Here is a 22,149-nt window from a genome sequence, read left to right on the forward strand (position 1 = left end):
TCACGATAGTGTTCTCTCTACTTGACCTTCACAAATATGCCTCCTTTGTCACGCCAGGTGAAGAGCCAGAATTTCTTAAATGAATATGATGTAAGCACTAAATCAAAGAACATGCCTGCTTCTGTACTACAACCCCATAGAGTGCTGTTTGCAGAAGAGGCATCTATAAATAGCAAGAAGTCTGGCTGCACATCTGTAAACTGTCATAGTCCTGACAGCACATATTGCATTATAGATCCCAGGATCCCAGGACAGGATTGCAATGAGAAATGCACAAGCACAGACAGTTCCTTTCAAAGCCATTTTTTTCCGTGGAAATTGTTTTTAGACAGGGAAAATAGGTTAAAAGAGCTCTTTAAAGATTCCTCATCTCTTTCAATCACTCTTAGCACATTTTTGTGATTTGCTCGTGTTTTCTTGCTTGTGCAATGCTGCACACACTGCAATGTTATTTTATGGAGAAGGATTTTTTTAACAAAAACAAATTCATTCCAATGCTGAGTACCAGTTAGGATATTAAAATGCTGTACTTTGTCTCCTCAGAATATCCATCAGTGACAGACTTGTGAAATGAGAGTGAAAATAATGCAGATTAGGCATATCCTGCTCTGCTTCTACCTTCAGAAAATCAGAAGGGATACATTTGTAACCACTACCTAGATATTTTCTATTTTATTAATGTTCTTATTTCTGATATGGTCTGAGAGAAGTTGTCTGTCTCCATATGTGCAGAGGTGAAAGAGCACCCAGCAAAATATGCCAAGACCTGTGAAGCTCTTTTACTCGTCAAGCATCTATATTTAGCAAAGTCATATGATACCAGTTTGACCTTCAAACCTGTATTTCTCTAACTTTTTCCTGAAGTTAACAATTCTGTGTGACAGAAGGAATGCAGGACAAAATATATTACTCTTGGACTTACCACAGTGTCAGAGAAAATTAGGAATTAGAATAAATTTGCTTTGTTTGAAGTTAAGGGTGTACTAATAATTCTCAGTACTTGATATTAAGTTTCTAAACAATTTTGATGCCACAGTGATATATAGGCACAATATAAACAAACTCCACCATAATGAGGGATGAAGAATAAGAACATTTAACAACTGTTCAGAATACCCTATTACTAAATTATTCCAAAGACCTCCTGGCTCTTGCTTAGATTGATTTAACCCAATTACTTTTGTTATAGCTTCATAGTATATTTTTTATGTTGTCAGGTTCTTTCGTTAAATCTACCACAACTGAGAGCATTTACCAAAGTTTTGGTCAAATATGGCAAGTGTACTCTTTCAGTTGTAGGGCAGTATAAAAAAATACATGAAGTCAAGAAATATTGACACTGCATGAGAAACTTTTTATTCCCTTGACTACCCTCTGTTGCCTACAGCTGCTACCTCTTCAGCTTAAAGAACTAAAAGAAATTAAGGCAACAGACAGAGACAAGGAAAAAACAAAGCTACAATAAGACAACACTCACTGTTTCCTCAAGCAAAAATACAAATAGAAAAGCAATTGCTCACTAGCATTATTTTCCAGTCAAGGAAGACACCCTGTGTTACTAGGAAACTCAGAGAAGTGTGCTCCCATGGTTCCAACTGCACAGACATTTACATCACTGGTATCCCTGCAGCCTTATGTATGATACAAAACGTGGTCAAGTGAGTCCAGGTGTTGCCACAGGTTCTGCTGGGTCTTGGATCAGAATACCAGAACCATCAGAACGGTTTTGCAGTTTATTTCACTGATAATAGCCTGATGCCAGTCTGTCTGCCAGAGTTTATGTAGCTCCAGTGTTTTGATGTATGTGTTTATAGTACCCTGAGAATACACTATGTTTGGTATAAAAATAAAAGTCAGGGAAAAAAAATCCTAATATTTTTCTATTTAGACCCTCAGTAAATGCCATGGGGTCCCACTAGGAAACTTGCCAGAATGGTTTCAGATCCATGTCTGCAGCACACAAGGAAAAAAGATGCAGAAAACCTTTATTGCCCATGACCATCACATGAATTCTAAGAGATGTTCCGCTGGAACAAAAGCTGTAGAATCTCTCCTCAAGATACAAAAATGAACCTCTGTATCTTTAGTCACGAAAGGAGGCTTATCTAAATAAAACAAGACTGTTTGCATAAATAACAGATGCAGAATTGTGTTCTCTGCAAATAATTAAAGACACTCTGACAGAAAACAAAGTAAAAGAGAAACTGTTCTTTGTAGAACATGTGCACAAACCCTCTGCAAAATTCATGGTCCTGATAGGCTGTAGATTTTGGGTACTGGGATTTTTTCTTTTAAATGTATTATTTGGAATCCTTATCAATAATAGACCTGATTAACAGTGATGGAGAAAAAACTCTGAAAGAAGTGTGATTTCACAAAAAGTGTGCCTGACTGTAACTTGTGAACCTGTGTCAGGTGAAGGGAGTACAGTCATAAAATCACAGAATAATTTAAGTTGGAAGGAAATTTCAGGTCACCTACTGCCTCCACCTTGCTATGGGAAGAGTATCTTCAACTTGACCAGGTTGCTCAGAGCCCCATCCAACCTGACATTGATGTTTTCATGGATGGGGTGTTAATCAGCTCTCTGGGCAACCAGTGCCAGTGTTTCACCATCCTCATTGTATAAAAATTCTTCCTTTTATCTTGTCTATATATAAGTCTAATCTAAACCGACCCTCTATTAGTTTAAAACCATTATGCCTTGTCCTATCACAACAGGTCCTGCTACAAAGTTCCCATCTTTTTTATAGGCCACCCCCCACTTAAGTACTGAGAGGGTGCAATAACCACAAAGTGCTGCAGTGGCACAAAGTGCCAGGGTTTATGTGCACATCCAAAAGATACCTGTGACAGGCTAGTGTCTGACTGAAACAATCCTAGAACCTGAAACGGATCTGGTTTTGTACAATCTAATTGCTCAGTAACTTTATAAAAAGCAATTCTTGTGCTGAAGGCTTCACAGTTTCCTGTCTCATTGCTAAGAATAGCGAGATCAGTTTATTTTTGGCAGCATAATAGAATCCTCCCTGAATGCCCTGTTATGCAAACCTTGGGCTGTGGTTAGATTTGGGGTAACATTTCTAATAGATGTATTTCCCTAAACAGATGAATAAAACTGATCCAGGATTATGTGGTCCAGGTCAGCAAGGGTAACTGACTATTCTGTTGTCAGAAGTGGGGAGGTTAAAGTGTTCTATCTGCACGAAATCCAGTCACCACTACTGAGGGAGAAAAAAAGATATTACAGTATGAGCTTCTATTTGTGATTTATGAGTAGGAAGAGGGATTTCTCCTTAATAAGTTACCAAAGTAGAAATTAACAGAAGCAGAACAGGAGTGTATGTAACAAAGAAAATTGGACTGAATTTACTCTGTAAACCGAAGTTTTGCTCCTGGTTATTGTGCTGGGTGATCTTGCAGATAGAATTCAATCCCTCTAAGCTTTTCCATTCATTCTGTTGAATTCTGTGGTTCATTAGTGAAAGGTGATGTAGAAATTTCTTATCTGGTGTTACTAAATTTCTTAGAACAGCATATATGAATGAACATTAATGAGAAGAGCAATGGCAGTGCTGTATGTGTACATCTTGGAAGTCACAAGAGGTCTGGCCTGGTGTTACAGAGCCAGCTGAGAAGGCAGTTTGCAACACAAATTTCAGCCTTACTGAGTGGCCACATGCCTGTGTCACATAACTTTTGACAGGAAAAGTTGTGGGTGTGTGGAGGTAGTGTAGGTGAGCTGCAGAGACCAGAGCACTGGCTCAGGATCCAGAGGTTTCCTGCTGCTGCCAAGGCAGTCAGAAAGCTGACCCATGATGTCAGGGCTCTGCTGTGGGTGTAGCCAAATTCCCAAGGGCCATAGAGGCATCTCTGAGTTAAAGCAGGGAATATTCCACCTCCAACACATTTTGATGCTTTGCAATGTTCCTACTAGAATGGAGTTGCTGGTGCTATTAGACTAGTACAAGGTAGTTCTAACAGAGTCATAGGGGCTCTTTTTGGTTTCTAGCCAATTCAGGAGTGGGGGAGGAGAAATCTGGCTCTGAGCCATCTTCAGCTGTGCAGAGCATTGATTTAGCTCAGCTGAAGGTAGAGCTAAATGCATTCCACTCCTTTCTCAAATTTAATACTAAAAGTTTAAGGTATTGACCATGATATTTTGGCCCCATTGAAGAAATAGATTTTAGTTGGCATTAGTAATAGACATAGGATGAAGAAACACTTATGCTTAAGTAAGAAGTAACAGCTATCACTCAAAGCAGAGTTTCAAGATTGAGATATCTTAGTGTGGCTCATCCTCTGCCACCATGGGGTTGTTTCAGTAATATTTTTGTGTCAAGAAGACTGGGATTTTTAGAAAGGGTATGGTTCATATTTTGACATCACGGGCCAAATCACATTGTGTCCTTGTGCCAGTGCCAAAAGAGGACTCCCATGCTAGTGAGCAGGCTTTAATGACACTTTTTTCCCAACCTCAGTTTGTGAAAAGCACCAAAATTCTTCACAGAAGAGCACAAGATATTCTGTTGGTTACAGGTTTTGTAACTTATCTACATCTTCTACATCCATGCAAAAAGTGAACTTAGCAAGACTGATTCACATACCTTCCAGAGCTCCATCCTCAGCCTGATTGTGAAAGATGAAGGCTCCTGCCCCCACTGGTAAAAGTGGAGCAGAGAAATACTTTATGGTAAAAAAGCATTGAACCTATTATTTTCATAGGATTTTGCCCCAGCCTTTCTGAGTTTGCAACAAAGTTCAGTTCCTTGACAGGTGAGATAATGAAGGGCTGAAAGGGGTAAATGTTGAAACTTTTTGCTCCTACCTCTGACTCCACAGAGAATCCTGTTACTTGCTGCCCTGATCACAAATTCCATATTTATTTTGATCTAGAAATTTTGGATAAAATGTGTCCTTTCCATATTTTTCTTTTTTCTTTTGGAGTAATTAACAAACAAAAAGCTCTCACCTCAAGGAAGTGAAGAGGAGATTACCCAGTAAGTGGCTGAGCTGATGGCCACAAGAGTCTTCCCCATATCAGAATGGAGCAACTGTTGATTAATCACAGCCTACCTGGCTCTTTTCTGTGTCTTTGTACAGGTCCTGGCTGGCTTCATGAAGTCTTTTGACATGTTATTTCTTTCAGGGTCTTGCATGGGAGCTGAGTCACCTCACAGCGAGGATGGGCACTGCTTCATTCTTACTATCTCACTTTTAAACTGAGATTAAACTTATGGAGGGGCAGGTACTGATCTCTTCACTGTTGTGATCAGTGGCAGGACTTGAAGGAACAGTGTTAAGCTGAGTCAGGAAAGGCTTACACTGGATATCAGGAAAAGTTTTCTACCCAAAGGGTGGTTGTGCACTGGAACAGGCTCCCCAGGGAGATGGTCACAGCATCAAGCCTGACAGAGTTCAAGAAGTGTGTGAACAACACTCTCAGGCACAGGGTGTGATTTTTGGGGAAGGTCCTGAGCAGGGCCAGGAGCTGGACTCGATGATCCTGATAAGTCCTTTCCAACTCAGCTTATTCTATGATGTTATGACTCTACAATTCTGTGAGTGATTCTATGATTCTATTATTTAAGAGGTACAGTAAGGTCAAGGATTATAGCTTTACATATTTCTTACAAGCTAGATTTGTTAAGTCCCAGTACTGAAAAATTTTAAAAAGGCATGAAAAATCTGTCTTTTCCGTGATCTCCATAATTATAAAAATGGAAACTTATTTTAAAATCTAGAATAGAAAATCTCTTTATCTTCATTTTATTGCATCAACAATTCAGAAATTTAAAGACCAGAATTGGAAATAAAGCAGACTCATTTTCAGAAGCAAGCACTGCCAAGTTCGCTTTTCTAAAAATTCTGTTAAGTGCAGAAATTAAAGATAATTTTCCTTTGTATTTTGAGTGTGAAATGCTAGGTGATCATAAATAAAATCTCAATGTTTTTCTTTCCAAAATGAAGTGAATATCTTAGTAATAGAACATTTGAAAGGATATTAAGGTGAGAACAAATTGTTAAGCTGAAATTTTTGACAGAGAAACAATAAAGACGGCGAAGAAAATATCATTATCCCTCAGTTAAAATATTCTGTCCTGCAGTACATGCTTTTGGAAGTTTGTGTGTATTCAGAACTGTACCTGGGTCCTTTCCTCACAGAGTGAATTATTTTTTAAAAAGAGGCATTGCCTTTTTTTCTAACCACTGCTCACAGAAAGAGTTACTTAATCTCTTAATTTCTTAAGATTTTCTTTTTTTCTTCTTTTTTTTTTTTTTTTTTTTTTTTTTTTTTTTTTTTTTTTTTTTTTTTTTGAGTAGGGGGGACCCATCCTGGAAGAGGGGCATGGAGGTGGGGATTTTCTATGACATTGTTTTATACCACTGTCCTCCTCAGCTTTTCCTGGTGCCAAACTCTTTATCACAGTGCAGCTGGCCAGCTTCCCATCAGCATTCTCCTTGGTTTGGACCACACATTTCAGTTCCTAGTGCTCTCCTTGTCCTGTCCCAAGGCACCAAGCCTACCTGAGGCATCTGCACAGTTCCTCCCCTGAGCCCTGTTTAAAAGAACAAGTAGCACTTCTGTCTCTCGTGCCAGTATGATGCAAGTACACTTCTGCTGGCTGGGAAGCAGTAATGTGTCCTGGTCTCCAAGGAGTAGTTTTGAAATGTTCCCTCAGTGGCCACAAAGAGCTGGGGTCATGTGTGGCCTCACAGTTCTCCTGTCCTTCTTGTCCCTTTTTTGCCAGACTTTTATGTTTCATTGCTTCCAATAGGACCAGGAAGGCTTAGACCTGGTCTCAGAGCACAGAATGATGTGTGACCAAGTCAGGGCCTTCCAGCAACAATCCACCAGTTCAAACTTGTTTCTGCTTTGGACCTTAATTTCTCATTTGGATAGGAAGTGTGGAGATGTTGCCATCTATTTCACTTTCTAGCACAAGTTGTGTCCTTGTGCTATTCTTCAACCCATTGTGAAATTTGACCCCAGCTTGGGGGAAAGACCAGCTACTGATACTCTTTTCCTTAGTCACAAATAGGGAAGTAATTCACCCTTCCTGTAACTCATTCTGAACTACTTCTATTTGAAGTATATATCTCATGATCATCCCCCATATTCGGCATTAACCTGTTTGAAGTACAGGATTTGTACTTTGCTATTTTACTCTAATATTATTTACTTTAGGATATATCAGGAGTAACACCTCTGAGTCCTATATAAATAGGGATCACAGTGGTGTGGCAGAAACACAGATGTGCTGATTTGAACAAACTTCTCTAGACCATCTCATGCAACCTCACACCAAGTGTAGATTAGATCATGTTGGCCATTGTTGTCTCTGGCCAAGTCTTGAAAATCTCCAAGCACAGAGATTCCAGTGCCTGTCTGGGTGACCTCTTCCAGTGCTGCACAGACCTCTCAGAAGACAAGTTTTTCTTATTGTCTTATCTGAACCTCAGTAATTGCAGGTTGTGACCTTTTCACCTAGTTATCTCATCTGCTGCTATTTAGTAGAATTCTCTTCCATGTTCTTGGCAAGTATTATTCAGATACTTGCAGGTTGGTCTTAGATTGTCCTTTAGTCTCCTCTTTCACAAATCAAGTTCAGCAAAGGGCAATCTCTTCTTACACGTCATCTTTTCAGGCCCATGACCATTGTATTATTATTGCTGGCCTCTTTTTAACTAAAGACTGTGCAGAAATTGTTGTGAGAATGGAAAGGAAGAATATTTTCCTAAATGAAAGAACTTAGCAGAAGACTAACTGATTAATGCACATGGCCAAGTAGTGTCAGTAAAGTGTGTTTTGCAGAAATGCCTTGTGACTGAGTCCAGCTGTATATCTGGCATGTTTTGCTCCAGTATTTTGGTCAGTAGTTTCATATTTTCCCTAGAAATAGAGGTAGATCTAAAAAGTAGCACTGCTTCTTACCCTCAGTTTGCATCTTGTGTAAGTGTGCATCTGGAACAGCTGTTTCAGGAGAAAATAAAGTGAGAGAGAGTTAAGCACATCACAATATTGTTGTCTTCTTAGGAGACACAGTGTTTTAAACATAATTAGGATTGGCCAAATTTACTAGAAGCAAGGGATGTTCTGCAGTTGCTTGCCTATTGTTGAGTATTAATAAATAGCCATTATTACCCTTTCAGTTTCATTTGCTTTGGTAAAACACAGTAAACCCTTAGCAAACCTGAATCAGACCAAGGATGCAAAATAGCAAAACTGAGATACAAAATAGTTATTGGGCAGAGAAGACAAAGAAAAGGAACATAGTGTGCAAGAAAGTATGTTGCAGACTGAAATTTCAGCTGAGTTGTTTTCAGCTGTGTGTTAGTTTGCTGATCTCTTAGATTATTTGTATTAGAAGAGACAAATGTAAAGTTCCCTCAAGTAAAAACCCTGTTCTGGAAAATACTATATTTATATATTTGCAAATTTACTGGATGTCAAACTATATAGCAAAATTATATTGTGAATGTGGAAAAGAAAATGCAAGGGGGATGAAAGACAGTCAGGAAAGTGGGCAGGTGGTGGATGGAAGGAAAAAGGAAGGGAGGGTGAAAAGGGAGGGAGGGGGGAGGGAGGGAGGGAAGGAAGGAAGGAAGGAAGGAAGGAAGGAAGGAAGGAGGGAAGGAGGGAAGGAGGGAAGGAAGGAAGGAAGGAAGGAAGGAAGGAAGGAAGGAAGGAAGGAAGGAAGGAAGGAAGGAAGGAAGGAAGGAAGGAAGGAAGGAAGGAAGGAAGGAAGGAAGGAAGGAAGGAAGGAAGGAAGGAAGGAAGGAAGGAAGGAAGGAAGGAAGGAAGGAAGGAAGGAAGGAAGGAAGGGAGGAAGGGAGGAAGGGAGGAAGGGAGGAAGGGAGGAAGGGAGGAAGGGAGGAAGGGAGGAAGGGAGGAAGGGAGGAAGGGAGGAAGGGAGGAAGGGAGGAAGGGAGGAAGGGAGGGGAGATGGGGAAATACAGTCAAAATACAGAGAAACACAGGAACAGTAGACATACTTAAATTCATTATCAAAAAGTCACAAAATCACTCTGTGACTCCTTGAAGACTGTTCTTATCAGTAAAGGCCAAGGTGAAGAAAGCACTGAGTACCTTGACCTTTTCCTCCTCCATTGTCCCCAGGGTCCTTCCTCCATTTAGCCACAGGCCCACATTTTCCTCAGCCTCCCTTTTGGTGCCTGTGTACTTGCAGATCATTGTTCCATTGTCAAGTTTAACAAATGTCAGGAATCAAGGAGCTGTAGGCAGAGGTAGCAGGAGGCCTTCAGAGGAGGGAATCAATTTACCCTTTTACAACCTGTCAATAAGGAAATAATAGGGGGGGATTGCAACTGCCTGTAAGGTCTAATGCAAATCTCAATTTCTCTGTCAAAGTGAATAAGCCAAACATTCAGTGCTTTTTGACAGATTAGTCACTTATGAAATAAGAAGAGACAGTATGTAGTTCTAGGCCTGTGATTCACCCCCACCAGTCATGAAAAAAGAAAGAACAGAGCATAGGAAAAAAAAATACTCTTTTAAATTAATTATCAAGGTATGTATTTTACAGCTTTCTTGAAATTCCCCATTAAAATTTGCCTTTACCAGCATTGTCTTACAAATGATTAATCAATTGGTAATCTTGCAAGTAAGGAATTTACAGTACTGTGAGAGAGAGACTCTGAAGTTTCACTGACTCTTACACCTTTGCACACACACCTGAAACCAGCCCAATGTCCACTCCAACGAGCAGAGCTAGGACAATGTGCAGTATTCCTCACTCATCTCCATGTCAGGGTTCTAAGTAGCAGCTCAGCTCCAGCTGACCTCCTCTCACCTCATGGGCACATTGTCATCACTGAGCTTGACACATTACTGTAAAGATCATTTTCCTAGCTTGCTGTTTCAACTACATTACCCTCCTATTAATATCAAAATTGCTGAATCTTTATATTCTATTAAATCCAAAAGCTGATTGCACTTTCCAGGGCTGTTCAAAGCATGTGTCGTGCTACCTATCTGAATTTCTTATTCAGCACCAAGAAATTAATTCAAGCCTCCAGTGCCAAACTCCATCTCACACTTCTTAGATTTTTGAAACATACTTTAATGAATAATACTACTAGAGCCTTGACAGTGTATATGCTGTTTAATAAAGGTTAGCCTGAAAAAATTGTAAAACTAGGCCAATGGGTTTATATTTCTGTTTTCTCCATATTTGGCATTCAGTTTCTATCCTGCTTTTCTAAGAGAATTTTTTTAGTCAGATAAACTTAATGGGAGGCAAAGATAGATAAGAATTTTAAGCAAAGAAGGTGCTTGCACTTATTTTTGTGAGATTTTCATGAAAACATGAAACTATTCTCATAGCCTCAATACCACTATTTTATTGAAGGTAAAATCTCAGTACCATCTTTCTGTCCGTTTATGTCTGTTCCTTTCTCAGCAGAAAACCAATAATGCTTCTCAGTGCTCATAAAATATGTCTTTGTTGATTTGTAAAAGAGAAAGCAAAAGTATTTATGTTTGCAAGACCTATTTCCACCTGGTAAAACTGGGCATTCTAACCATACCTACTAGAAAACAAAGGTATTCTAAGCTCAAGAAAGGTTTACTGTCATGTAAATCCATCCATTTCAGCAGAATTATGCTAGATTTATATAGATTCGAAACCAGCTCACATCTATATATAAAATTATATTTAAAAGGATGAATCACTGGTGGTTTTGCTCAAGAATAGTTTTCACCATTCTGTTTCACAATTGTGTAAAAATGTTAGGAGATATTTTTTGTATTGCTTTCCTAACTGTGTTTAAAAAATGGGTGTAAGATACCAAAAGCTTATTTGATGGTTAACAGAAAGCTGTAAAAGCCTGATTTATATCAACATGACTAGCAATTGCTGCTTTTGAAATACAGTGTAAATACCTTTTTAGCAGGTGTGGTTCAGAGCTCACTGTAGTTAGCATAAATCACTGAAGACCTCTGAACATTTCAGTAGATGTTTGATTAATAATGCAAGAAATGCTGAACAGTCTGGTTTGCTCATGTGTGTCAGTAACGCTCAGCATGATTATTTGTTGTAGAATCAGATCCAAACCAGCAGGGTATTTAAAAACATTCCACATCTACCTTGTATAATATGGAGCAAGAGTAATTCTGCTGAAACTAGAGGTATTACCTTTGTTCTGCATGTTAGATACATATCTATTTTCTTAAATGACTGCTGAAAACATGTTGGAGTCAATTATGGCATTCACAGCCCTCCTGGAATAAAATATATTACCAAGCTTGGAATTGACAGATCATTAATATCAGTCTCTTCCAGTGAAATTTCTCACACTAGGTAAACTAGTGTGAGAACAAACAAATATCATTTAATGGCCAAATATGAGCAAGTGTAGCTCATTAGGCTAAATTTACAGGGTGGTTAAGAACATATACGTTGTCCTTGCTTTGAATGGGGACTAGTCTCACAAATGCACACAATTGCCTTTCTAGTCTGCTGAAAGATTAATATTTCTTTGTCCATCACTAAGCAGACTGTCATGCTTTAACCTCAGTTGGCAACTAAGTACCACACAGCTGCACCTTCATTCCTTCCCCAGGGAAGTGAGGAGGAGAATAAGGAGAAAAAAAAAGAATAAGCAAAACTCATGAGCTAAGAAGAGCTTAACAATTGAAAGAATGTAAAATACAATAGTAATAATAGTGTTATTAACACTACTACTATTACTACTAATAATAATAATTTTATAAAATTGAGAGGGAGAGACAAACAAGTGATGCATAGTGTAGTTTCTCAACACAGACTGATGCTCAGCCCATCCTTGAGCAGCAGCAGCAGCTCCCAGCCTTCTCACCCGAGTTTATACACTGAGCATGATGTTCAGTGGAATATCCCTTCATGCTTCCTCCCATCTCCTTGTGCACCTGCTCACTGACAGGGTATGACACACTGAAAAGTCCTTGGCTTAGAGCAGGCACTGCTCAGCAACCACCAAAACATCAGTATGTCAACAACACAGTTCTCACACTGAATCCAAAACACTGTGCCAGCTACTAAGGAAATGAACTCTGTCCCAGCTGAAACCAGGAGGAAGACTTACAAGTAACTTGCCTTTACATGGGCATTTGAAACCTCAGATTTAAATTTAATTGGCTGCTTTAACATGGTTATAAAATACCATCACCATGAAAAAAAACATTGACACCAGTGCAGTTCCAGAATATGATAATTAATGAATTACCATAAGATACTCAGTCACACAACAGTTTCTTCTCTGACACTATTCCAAATCAAGAATGTTACTCTACTCCCCTCTTAGAACTAAAATGCAAATGTGATACATAACCCTAATTCTGAGAGAGCACGACTATGCTATTTAATAATTCAATAACTGCCTTAACATTGTGATCATTTGTCATTTCAGCCACACAGTTCCTTAAAGATACATTAATATTTTTGCTCACAAAATTCTTTAGCAGGCATATGTGTGTGCATGCATATGCATGCAATGTTTTATATTTACATAAAATTCAAACTGGATATTGTCCCATGACTTTAATTTCTTTGTACACCCATGTTAATCTTATTAAAACTGTATCAGAGAAGATACAACTAGGCCTCTGTGGGCTCAAACACTGTGAAATTATAAAATCCTGATTAAAGTATTATATCAGATCAAGTGTTTGTACATAAATATACATATACATATGCATTTATATGTTGATAGAGAAACTCTGTGTTTAAAAAGGCAGTTTCATGGAAAAGTCCTAGCTTTATATTTCTTTGTTTCCTTTGTATTCGCTATGTTCCTCTCTATGGGTGTTGTGACAAAATTCAGTTTAGATGTAGAGAATCACAGGAAGATGCAACCTTCCATTTCAAGTTCCAAACCAACCTCACATTTTAGATATAGTACCAGCTGAGCTGAACTAACTTGGTGAGCTGTTAGTAATACAAGTTCTCAGTGCAGAAAGGCAGCATTTAAATGCATTTGTCTCTTTGTGTTTAGGTCACTTCCAAACATTCACACCTTTGATTCAGCAATTAAATATAGTTGGCCTTGTTTTCTTGAATTCTGTAACACCTACACAACCTCAAAGCTCATAGAGATGCCCACCTGGATTCTGGGCTCCCTTTCCAGCCCACAGGATCTCCCACTGCCAGCTGTGCCCCGTGACAGGATCAGAAGCAATGGCACAAACTGAAACACTGGAGGTTCCATCTTAAAATCAGGAAATACTGTTTTGCTGCAGGGATGACTGAGCACTGGCATAGATTGCCCAGGTTGGTTGTGTAGTCTCTCTCCTTGGAGATAATCAAAAGCCATCTGGATACACGTGGGCAGCTGACCTGAGGTGGCACTGCTTGAACACAGGGGTGGGACCAGGTGACCCCCAGAGGTCCCTTCCAGCCTCAACTGCTCTGTGCTTCTGTGAAACCAAACACAACCTATAAATAAATCTGGGAATCTGTTTTATATGTCTATTTCAGACATCATGTTTGCCTTCTTTGCTGATATTTTAAAATCTGGTAAATTTATTAATCTATAACAAAGGAACGCAGCCTCTGTTTTTTCTCAAATATTCAATCCTTTGAAATGCTGAGCATGTTCATATTTCTATTCACTATGGTGTTTTTTGCACCTGATGAACTGAGGTCTCAATAAAATGAAAAGGACCAATGATTTATTAAAGTATTTGTACAGACTGTGCAGAACAAAGGAAGTCAAGTCAATTAACTTAATGTGCTAAGCAACAATTCTATATTTAGCATTTTTTCACTTTGCATTGGTTTTAGTTTTTTGACTGCTTGGTATGACTTTGCTATTCTGACATCAATATAAAGTCAAAATCCTTCTTAATCATCTAGTGTTAGTGTGAAATCCTAGTTAAATAAGGTAGTGCTGTTTATTTGGGATTTCTTAACAAGTTAGGGGAGATGCTGTTGTCAGTTTCCATTTTTCTTCCTTCATCTTTTAATGATTTAGATCTTTCTCTGTGGTATGATCTTCAAAAGAAACATTATTGTTTGAGGGACACTATTTGTGTGTCTTGCTGCTGGTGGCAGAATGTTGCATTCCTCTGAATGGCAGCATGCTTCAGAGTTCTGCTGAAAATTTGTGTGTTGTCAGCAAGAGGAGAAAAATAAAAACTGGGTTTTTTATGTGATGCAGAATGATTTTATACCTCCAGGGATTAAGTGGCTAAAAAAAAAAAAAGAAGCCACCAAAAAACCGAAATGAAAACAAGAAAACCACTCCATTTTTACAATCCTTTTTAGGGGATCTTCTTGATGGCAGTAATTTTTCCATGGTATTTTAAGAAATATGCACAACTAATTGGATAGAGATCTAATGTTCTTTCTTTATCATCGAATCAACAAAACTCTATTATTTTCTCTTGTTATTATTTTACTTTGAATGGTTCACCTAGGTTCTGGAACCTGCTCACATAAATTCAAATGCTTCAATGAGGTATCTGAGCTGCTGGCCAGCTTGTCCTGTCTAAGCAGCAGAGACAAACACCTCTGAATGGCAACTCTGCCCATCTCAAACCATACTTTAAAGAAATCTTTTTCTTTCCATTGATCCTAGACAGAGCCTACGGTGGTTTGGCGGCCAAACTTTGGTTATATTAACAGACCAAACACAGTGGGTTTTGATTTGTATGACAGTACTGAGAGCATACTCCCCTGATTTATATGTCTATGAAAAATCCTATCTTTTGTCTGTGTTTTTCACATTTTCAAAAGCTTCTCCTTGTCAGAAAGCTCTCCCTACCCATTAATTCTGAATGTGCAGCCAGTTCAGAAGTGAGAGCTGATGCTTCTTCTCCTCCTCTATCCCACTCAGCTGCCAATCATTCCATGAACAGAAATATTTAAAGAAACAGGGTCCCATAAAGCTTGGTATATTCCAAAAAAGAAAAGAAAAAAAAAAAAATAGCACTCCATGTCAATAAAACCTTGAATCACCTTGAATTGAGACACTATTTTTACTTCTGTTATTTCTCTGTTCTTTTTTTCCACTTTCTGAGATCGTGTTAGTGTTTAAATAACCAGAAACTGAAACTTCCAGTCTTATCCTTTAACTCCAAATTATCTTAAACAATTCGCAGCTTTTTTTTTCTTTCTTTCTTTCTTTTTATTTTTTTTTTTTTTTTTAATTTTGGGGATTTTTAGGACAGTACAACAGCACATCAAAAGGCAAGAAAATCTGAAGGACTGATCTGCCATTGGAACACAGATAGGGTTGGTGCAACAAAGAATTTTGCATTGCTGTACATCATGCTGTGCCCATACTGTGGCTGAAAAACAATAATGCCAACCTTATATGTGGAAAGGTGATAAGGCTGTCTAAAAAAAGACACTGAATCTGCGTCAATGTGTTACTTTTATAGGCCTTTCTGTACCCAGAAACTTTTACTCAGTCTTTTCAAGGTTTCTTCACAACTGTGAATAGTAAAAACCTTTCAAAGGCTGAGACCCATTCTCTGAGCTTTTCGGGTTAAGAAAAGTCACATGAATCAGTGAAATTCACGGGTCAGAAGCATTAAATCAGAAAACATCACACTGATCAAGCTATTTACACAGCATCAACAGAAGACTCATTTGAACAGAAGCCCAGTTATATGGGTCTTGCTACTAGTTACATTTTCTGCTCTTGTTGCTAGTAATTTCCTTATTGCTCTACAGCTTTTTAAGTGGAGCCAGTTCTCCAGTCTGTAGTGCTTCTACACCAATTGTTTGTATTGCTTCTCTATTGCTGCCTAAGCAAAGGGAAGGATGAACCACTCACACATGCACAAGGACGTCTCGTTACCCAGCTGCTCCTGTGGATGCTCTTGGCAGAGCCAGGTCTTTTCACACGACAAGAAACAATCAGAATCTGGGAAGGATGTCAACAGAAAAGTGTGAGAGGACGTGTGGCCGCTGCAGAGATGGGGGAGCAGGGTGCAGACTGTCCTTGCACGCCTGAGATATGCAGGAAGGACCCAGATCCAGCTGACACCCTGCCGTGCAAGCAGCATTTGCTTGTTGCAAAAGAGGCACTGACAGCTGTCAGGACAGTCACAGGTTGTGTTTTGTGGACAAAGCTTTGTGCTTTGCGTCCACAAGTCAGGCGAGGATTTCCATTCTGCCTTAGCCAAGCATGTACCCACTCTCATCTCAAAATAACATATGTTGCCTTATGAATCAGCATCAAGAGAAGTGCTGAGGCACAAAAGGAAAGTGCTGCCAATCTCTTATGAAAATGGCAGCAACAAGGAAAGGAAGGGAAATTATAGCAGCAAAAGCCAGGGTGGAGACAGCCCCTTGGTCAATAGCAATGGAGGTGGCTCAGGGTAGGTTGTTCATAATATTTAACTAACCTGAAACTAGTCAGTGTAAAATTCATACATTCTCACTCCTGGAGGGAGAAGGTGCACTCTTCATTGTAGATCTCAAGGGGAACTCTCTTCTTGAACTTGGAGTGCCCCAGAGAGAACAGTCACAATTTTTCTCCTTTCATAGTCTTAACCAGGTTTGTGAGGCCAAAAAATTACTGACTTAGTTTTAGCAGCTGGCAATCCTGAGCACAAGCTAAAATGGCTTTCTGCCAGTTCTCTCCCCAGTGATTTAACTACAGTTGGACCTTTTACATCTGATTTAAAAAAAATGAAGCTTTGTATGTCATCAGAAGAGTTGTAGTCTAATGACTACAAATAAAAATAGTAATTGCTAAGAGGCATCAGACTACAATATGCTTTTGATCAGTTTCTTCTAGAAATTCCTGCATGGAAGTTGTAACATTAAATATCAAATGTCTTATTAATGTCTCTTTTGAAGACAGTTGACATTATATGGAGTTTCTGATTTAGCAGAGAGGTACAAAATGCACTGAAAATGGAATATAAAAAAAAAAGTTTAGCTTAGAAAAATACAAGAACTACAGCTGCAGTTAAATCATAGTACAAATGTATTTTTGTAATATGTCCATGGTCATGACATTAGGTGTTCTCAGTTACAGGGGAGGATAATGTGAATTGAAGGCATCTCGACCCCATTGCTCTCACTGAAATTATTCTGTTAGTTTCTCAACTTTCATACTTTATGTTGGGTCATATAAGCACAGTCTCCTTTGCAAGTCTGGCTAACTCAGGGAGGTATTCATGTTCTTTTAATGAACTCAGGGAGAAAAATTTAAACTATCAGTTGATTCACTTAAAATCAGCTTCTTTCCAACAGCTGTAGGCTGCATTATTCCTTGAATTTCACAGGCACTTCATCCTTGCCCATCTTCAGTGAGCCATCTTCCATCATAAGTGTTGATTCAGATAGCCACATTCCACCTCCAGGGGTTTCATCTGTCACAAAAAGATGCAAAATTCTGTTAACCCACACCAAGAAATGGCTGATTCCTTCAAGGTCACACAATGAGATGGACTTAAGACCAACAGAGAGGACAAAAAACTGCCAGGTGATGAAGAGAATGTCTGTGCTATAAGATACTAAGATCCAGTGAGCTACAGCACCAAAGGAAGTGGCAGGGTGTCATTGCTCTGTGCCAGGAAATGTTGGGTTTTGCTAGTTGACAAATGGAAGTGCCAAATGTGGGACTTCTATTCAATGTTGGTGCCCATTTGATGGTAGCTCTGCAGCAGCACTGAACTGTAAGTCAGTGTGCTGATTTTCTCTGTCACTACAGCTCAGGAACTGCCATTTCTCTGTCTTACTCTTCTTTCTGTCCTCACCTTGAAGAGGGTAAGAAATAATAAACATGGACACTTCTTGGGCAGAGACCTCTTCTAGAGCTGAAGTACATCTGAAACTAGGCTGAGTGTAGATGATGAGCTTGGCTAGGACATGGAGTAGGTGGTCAACTGGATATTTTCCTCCTCCTAAGTACTAAGGCCCAGCAAAACCTACAGAATATATTGTCTTCCTGAAGAACTTCCTATAGAGCTGTTTGAAACAGCTGAAAGTCAGTGAGAGGGGAAGACTGGTATATCAGCTGCAAAGTGACTTTCAGAGATCAGTGCCTTAGAAATTTGCTAAGCAGAGAAGGGTTTCCATTAAATTTTCTGCTAATTTAAGAAAATAATTTGTACAGATAGAATACTCTGGTTATTTTTGTTAATAATTAGCCTCTAAAAATAGTGGAGTTCTACTTTTTCATGTGAAGTTCAGCCTACTGCCTGATACTGAGAAAAGGCCTAAAAATAGCTGGTTTTATAGTTGATTAGCACTTTCTGGTTCTTATTCTTTGTCACTAGAGAATCAGTCAAGATGATGCAGAGGAGGGGAAGAGGCCAGTCAGTGATACAGCAACTTTTCCTACAAGAAAGCTGCTGTGAGCATTGATAATGGAGGCTCCAACTCCCTTGACCTCTCCTCAACAGATTTTCATGCATTTGCCAGGGCAATGCAAAGTAGATTGAAAGTACCAAGTCCCTTTTGTTCCCTTTCCATTCATTTCCATTGCCTTGCCTGTTCAGCAAGGCAGGCACTTACAAAGCAGCAATGATAGTAGAAACCAATAAGAAAATCACAATGGAAAGTTCACACTTCTCTGGCTTTGTATCTTCATAACTCTTTATGCAATGATCTGCAACAAACTCTTCCTCTTCACTGCATTCAACTTTGATATTTTCAGTGCAGGCTTCTAAAACTTCTGTTGCTATTTCTACAACAAGCTGTGCCTTGTGATGCGAGGCGTTTTAAAGTAATCTGGCACATGAATATCTCTCTTCACATGAAAATCAATAAAAACTTTCAGTCACATTTACATTTCTGTGTACTGCTTCCAGATAACAGGAGCATGTCTTTCCTGGGTTATAGCTGATCATAAAGTAAAAACAACTGCTAGGGTTTCGTGCCTCAGAAGATGACCTTGTCCTTATTTTTTTCTTGTCACAAAAAGAGCTGACTTGCCTAGCCATTCTTAAAATAGAACTAATTACCATCTGTTAACAGGCCCTTAATGTTCTGACTATAGATCCTTATGCACCATTCATGGTTTCATTGCCATGATGATAAATTGTTTGTAATTCAGAATTCATGTGGAATTACATCAGCTTACCTGGATGACCCAGCACCCGTTGTGGAGAGTTTTTCTATGCAGCCTTGCACACTGAATGTTGGACTCCACAGTGGAATGAAAGGGCAGCCTTTAAATCAATTCACACTTCGAGTTATACTGCAAAAAAGTATTCTAGCAACACTGATGAGTTCTCTCTGTTGCATGGAGAAGGAAGGGCAGAGAAATGAGAAACCTAGATGCTCCTTCCAGCTAGTCCAAGTTGGTGCAAAGGCAGTCCTGGAAAATTGGCTCCTTATGTACTGAGCCCCTTTACAGGGGGAAAAGGAGCTGAGTCGTGACTTGCTAAATAACGATATAGGCTTTGAGCTACTCCCAGGGAAACATAGCATGGAATGATTTCTTCATTCTGTATGATTGCATAGTACCAAAACTACCCAAGCAGCAGGGAACATGACTCACCAGCAACCTTGAACTTTGTTCATGTGCACACAAGAAGAACCCCTTACCCTTGTTCCAGCTTCTCCCTCACAGTATCGAGCCGCCCTAGAACTGGTGCTGCTTTCACAGGTCTTGGTGAGTCCTCTCAGCCACACATAAAACTGAGAGTGTTTCCATCCTGCCCAGAAAAATGAGGCAAGACTGGTGCAGTTTGACTACTTGAATGGCAGAATACCATAGCTGTGTGCTACTTGTTGATGGCATGCAAGTGCCTGCCCAGTCAGGCCAGGTGGGACATTAAATATCAATATTAGTGCAATTAGTAAGCTTATAGCATTAACAATTATCACTACCAAATATAGAGGTGACTGTGCAATGAATGCCCAGGAATGAAACTGATACGGTTTATTTTTAGATTCTTTTCATTTGGGACTGATATTTAAAAATCATCTGGAAGACCTGATGCATTTTATTAATGCAGAGATATTTCTTTCCCTTGTGTAACTCCCTGAAAGACAAATCAGAAATAAAATGACATTAAACTTGGAAAAGCTCTTTATTTCCCAGAGGCTGTAGCCTAATTCAAATTGAAAATACTGTTATCAGCTTTTCCTCTTTCCAGTTTCAACAATAGACGGGCAGTAGTCATACCTCAAACCTTCCCTCTGAACAGCCACAAAAATAAGCCTCTAATAGCTCTATCAGAGCAGGCTATTTCTCCTTCTTATATCTGTGCATCTTGATTTCTTTTGTTCTAGATAGTTTTGGATGTAGCACTTTAAAGGCAAGAGATCTGTCAAAACTCCCAAAACCCAGACATCTCAGAAGACAAATCTGTTGCAGGAGAACATACAACATAGTTTATGCCTGGTGCTTGTTCTTTCTGGATAATTGAATGGGAGAGGAAAAGTATTCCATGGTGATTAGTCAATTAAAGTGCTCCCTGCCTTTACTGGCTATTTTAGGTGTTAGGTGTTCTTCAAATTTTGGTAGAATTGATACCAATTATGTAACGTACTGTTGTCAATAACAATCACACAGTTATGACCTAAATTATAAGTTCCTGTGATGATATCAGAATTTCATACAGTCAACATTGATAGGCTGGGGACCACACATTAAGGCACCTTCCTGTTTTTCACTGCCATGTTAGCTTCTACCAAGAGAATAAAGAATGAAATTGAATTAAATTAAATTCTCATCTTCTTTAGTCAGAAAATGAGAGACTTAAAATGACAGGGAGGATTTTCTTTAATCTTTTGGTTTTATTTGCCTTTCATGAGTCCTTGAAAAGTGTCAGGATGCTCCCACAAAAAGCAGGGACTTGTAGTGTTGCCATGCCAGACATAGCTACAAATCTTTGTGGTCTAGAAGCTTCATCCTGCAAGAGACACTGGCTTTGTGAAGCTGCTGGTGTGCTTCTCTGTGGTTCACACACCAGAGTGAACTTTGCAAACTGGATTCTGGAACAGGAGAAAGGCTACTCTAGCATAAACTATCCAAGAAGCTCATGAGTCTTAGCAAGACACTATATTCAGAAGAGCTCCATTAGAAAGCATGCTTTTCCTAGGAGCCCTGATATATGGTCCTGATTCAGGAAAAAGCTGAGAAGTCTGGAATGTCTCTGAGAAACACCCAGCCCTAGTGGCCTAGCCTGTATTTCTCAGTCTGCCAGATTTACTTATAGGTATCAATCTTGTATCAAAATTACCAGTATGCTTGAATATATTTACATCTCCTATTCTTGATTATGGTGAGAAATGGAAATAAAACCGCAGGACATCTAGCCACAGATCATCACAGCTTTCTTTATTTATCTATAGTTCTCATTTATTTAAATCTTCAGTTTCAGATGCTTGACTTGCATGGCAGAGACCATTAAACTACTACAAATCCATATGCTTCATATGTGGAGGCAACAGCATGGTTATTCATGGAGATCCATTTCCAGATTATTGATAGCAGCCAGATTAGTCTCTACCCTATGAAAAGAATAATTAATTTAGCCATCTGCCAACTGCAGTTCACTTTTGGTCTTATCCACCGGAGGACAACACTTCCAAAACAGGATTCCCTGCTGAGCTGAAGCTGTGATAGAAGCAGGTTTGAGACTTCAGCCAGCACTTGAGAACCTCCTCACTGTGCAACTTACCTCACTCCTAATGAGGCTCAAGGGGCTCCAAACAAACAGATGGGCAGCATCTACTGACAGACCATCTGCTCCACACCACCGAGTCAGGTGGAAACACAAGGCATTTCTCCAGCTGTTCTTGTAGCAGGGATCTTGCAAACCAAGAAGGTGTTGCTGTGATATGGAATCTAAAATAATAATAGGCATTAGATCTACCAAATGCCAAAGATAATCAAAATGCAACCTTCTCCTAAAGAAAGGTGCCTCTCAGCACGTTTAAAATAATGCTTTGCTATTCTTCCACAAGGTGCTTCGCAAAGAATAAATTTCGGTTAATACCGATGCAATTCTCTCATATTTCCTTTTTTATTCCTCCTCTAAACTTGGACTTTTCATGCCCTGCATGGGACATTCTACTCTACATGCCTTGCAAAATCTCCATTTTTATGAAAACTAACACAGGTTCAATTAAATGTCAACATCTGTAACTTGTTGATTTTTTTTTTTCCCAATGGCACCATGAACTAAGCAGCCATGAGAGCAGATTGGATGAAGAGCATTTTAATTACATG

General features: G+C 39.2%; 1 protein-coding gene across 5 annotated transcripts in view; it reads left to right on the top strand.

Moving 5' to 3' along the window:
- The window catches only part of PRMT8 (protein arginine methyltransferase 8), a 57,768-nt gene that overhangs the window by 2,836 nt on the left and 32,783 nt on the right, over positions 1–22,149 (top strand). The window contains exon 1 of one of the 5 annotated variants that reach the window (XM_079333406.1): positions 15,187–15,236. The exons of the other annotated variants lie outside the window; for them this stretch is intronic. The gene's annotated coding sequence lies outside the window, so the exon portion shown is untranslated. Of the gene's footprint in view, positions 1–15,186; positions 15,237–22,149 lie in introns of those variants that run through there. 5 annotated transcript variants of the gene reach the window in all.

The sequence above is a fragment of the Erithacus rubecula genome, assembly GCF_903797595.1.
Source record: "Erithacus rubecula genome assembly, chromosome: 1".
Classification (NCBI taxonomy): Eukaryota; Metazoa; Chordata; class Aves; order Passeriformes; family Muscicapidae; genus Erithacus; species Erithacus rubecula.